The sequence below is a fragment of the Pollicipes pollicipes genome, unplaced genomic scaffold (assembly GCF_011947565.3).
Source record: "Pollicipes pollicipes isolate AB1234 unplaced genomic scaffold, Ppol_2.1 Scaffold_5724;HRSCAF=6776_pilon_pilon_pilon, whole genome shotgun sequence".
In the NCBI taxonomy this organism is placed as follows: Eukaryota; Metazoa; Arthropoda; class Thecostraca; order Pollicipedomorpha; family Pollicipedidae; genus Pollicipes; species Pollicipes pollicipes.
The window spans coordinates 1,023,222-1,026,471 of NW_023596746.1; positions in this window are offsets into that span (position 1 = coordinate 1,023,222).

Genomic DNA, 3,250 nt, shown 5'->3' on the forward strand with positions numbered 1-3,250 from the left:
GAGGGGTGGTGGACTCCCGAGGATCATCTCCTGGAGGGAGACCGGTGTGTGGATGGCCGCCCTGGTCGTGGCAGTCGACGTAGAGTGGACGCGGGCGGACGCTGCTACTGGTGCACCGCAGCACCAGCGACTCGATGGTGTTGTGGTGCTCGCACCGTTTCCACGGACCAGTGTGCGTGCGCAAGCCGTCCCTTCTCCATCGTCTGGAGGATCACTGGTGTCACGCGCAGTGTCAGCATTGAGCCGTGGGATTACTGGTACTGTGGAAAGGCTACTTTGATCTCCTCGGGATGCTACCATCATGATCGGTGTCAATATGGAGTCGTAAGGTCACTGACGCCATACACAAGGCTGATGTGAGGGTCATACAGGTCACCAACGTCGTGAGCGGTCAGTGCGCCCTAAATCACTGGCGGTGTTGAGCGGGGTCAAACTGCGGCGGCGGAAGGAACAACTTATGTCACGGGAGCTGTGAGAATTATACCCTCTCTTGGGGTTACTGGCATCCAATGAGCGGTTGACATGCCTTCAGCGAACTAAGGAAGGCTTACATTGCCGACTAACTCTACATCACCGGATGTCACGTGAACCTCAAAGCTCTTATTCCGCGTGCGAATTACACGGGAAAGTCATATCCCGTCGCATGGCACCTCCGACTAACATTATTCCCGAGGTCAAGGCTGCATAAGATTGGTTCAACCTTTCACACACGGCACGCGTCGCGCTAGTGGCAACGCTGGCAGTGATTTCTTGTCGTTGTTGAACATCAAGACGCCTGCATTCCAGGGAAATTCACCTATTTCCAGGGCACTGACCTTGACCCCTTGCGGCTTGACTCGAGCAATGCTAAGCTTACGCATTCGACACGTTGGCTCTCGCTTGGGCGAACATTTCGCTCCGGCTAGGAAAATCATAGGGCACATCCCAGATGTGAATGTGTAAATGGCCCGTCAGATGCCAGCCTGGCTGCGCATGTTTTGCTTTTAAATGGTATATATCACAATGTGATTGGGACTGACCTCCACCAAGCGAGCGCATATCCCATTCATTCAATAGCGTTACGCGTGGACCAGATTTAAGGTGTTCGGAGTTAAAATCCTGGGCCTTTTGACGTCCAGGTGCTTGTTCAGCGCGTGCGGCAGGGGGAAGCGACCATCGTCTTCATTCAAGGTGCACCCACCCACACCGACATACCCAACATAGGCCACGTTTTCAGCTAATCACAACTGACCCGGAGAGGGACTGTAAATATAGATGCTTCTCCGAATAGAAGCTGTCTGAATGGACGCCGTCTGCAGCATTGGTAGGGCCACGAGCGGTGTGCGAGCGGCCCATGGCAGCTTAATGATGCTACAAGGAGCGTGATAGTGATACGGTTGCGTTCCGCCGGACCGCTGGCGTCATGGTTTACAGTTAGAGTGACCTCATCGTCTGGAGCATCAATTGGAACACATTTAGTGTTAAATGACTTCATAGCTGCACATAACTGCAAGCACACCCCGTCGGGAGCCCATCTCCGTATCTCTGCAATGGCTCATGCGAAGTCATCTCTGTGACTTTCCGGTGGTCAAGGGGCAGGTCACCCGATGTTCCCCTAGGTGGTCCAGGGAGAGGTCAGCTCCCATCTCCCTAGTGGTCCAAGGACAGGCAAGCTTTCCAGTGATCCAGGGCCGGGTTACTCCGTGCCTCCCCGGTGATCCAAGTCAGGTCAGTTTCATGCCTCCCCGGTGGTCCAGCGACAGGTCAGCTTCGTGCCTCCCCGGTGATCCAAGTCAGGTCAGTGTCATGCCTCCCCGGTGGTCCAGCGACTGGCCAGTTCTTGGCCTCTCCGCTGGTGGTCGGCGCCTGTCGCCGGGCCAGAGCGGCGATAACGTGCCTATATGAGCTGCAGTAAGCCGGCCGGGGCGCGGTCCTTCGATGGACCGATACGGGGCGCCATGAGCCGGACTGGAGCGGGGCGTGGCCGTGGACCAACACATGGCGCCAGGTGAGCGGACTGGAGCGGGGCGTGGCCGTGGACCAACACATGGCGCCAGGTGAGCCGGACTGGAGCGGGGCGTGGCCGTGGACCAACACATGGCACCAGGTGAGCCGGAATGGAGCTGGGCGGTGCCGTGAACCAACACCATGCCGCCAGGTGGCCCGGACTGGAGCGGGGCGTGGCCGTGGACCACACATGGCGCCAGGTGAGCCGGAATGGAGCGGGGCGTGGCCGTGAACCAACACATGGCGCCAGGTGGCCGGACTGGAGCGGGGCGTGGGCCGTGGACCACACATGGCGCCAGGGTGAGCCGGATTGGAGCGGGCGGTGGCCGTGGGACCAACACATGGCGCCAGTTGACCCGGGCTGGGGCGGGATGGACAGAAGACCGATACAAATGCAAAGCGCCAGATAACCATATTCGAGAGGGGGGAGGGGGCGTGACAGATCGACCATAGGATTAGATGGGAGGGGGGGGGGGGGTGAGAGAGGACGGATCAAGGCGGCCACGTAATATCCTGGTCGGAAGGGAGAGGACCAATTGCAAGGAGACAGGGCGGAACCCGATGTCCACGCGGAACACGCGACCTTCGGACGCCGCAAGCCCGCCGACCCGCACCTGCGTCCAGGGTCAAGCCAGCAAAAAAGAGCGACTGTAGCGGACAGCTTACCAATGAGGCGGCGACCAAAGGGGATCACCTGCCGCTGAGAAGGCGATTAGAGTCGCTCGCTCGTCACCAAGACTGTGACTTGGGCTGTCACTGAGGCTGCCAGTGAGGTGGATCAAAAGTCGCTTCATCACTGTCCCGCCTCACCACCCCACTGCTGTCTCGATGGTGATATAAACCATCACTCACTGAGCCAGTGTCCGAGGTGGGCCGCTTGTTACTGACACTGTGAGTGAGGTGTGCCACCAGTCACTGAGACAGGGCCTGGGTGGGCCATGAAAGTAACTGTGGGGGACGACTCGTCATTGAGAGTGTGTTCAAGGTGGGTCTCTGATCACTAAGACGGTGGCTAAGGTGGAGAGCCTGTCACTGAGACTGAAACTGAGACTGAACCAAATCACCCGTCACTGAGACCATGACTGAGGTGGAAACTCGTCGCTGAGACTTTGACGGCGGAAGACAACCTATGACTGAAACTGCCGACCATTGTGGCAGCGACAGGTGGTATGCTAGTCACCGGCACAGCGACCGAGGTGGTCCACCGTTCACTGAGACAATGGCCGGGGCGCATCACTTGCTACTGACACTGAACTCCTCCGTC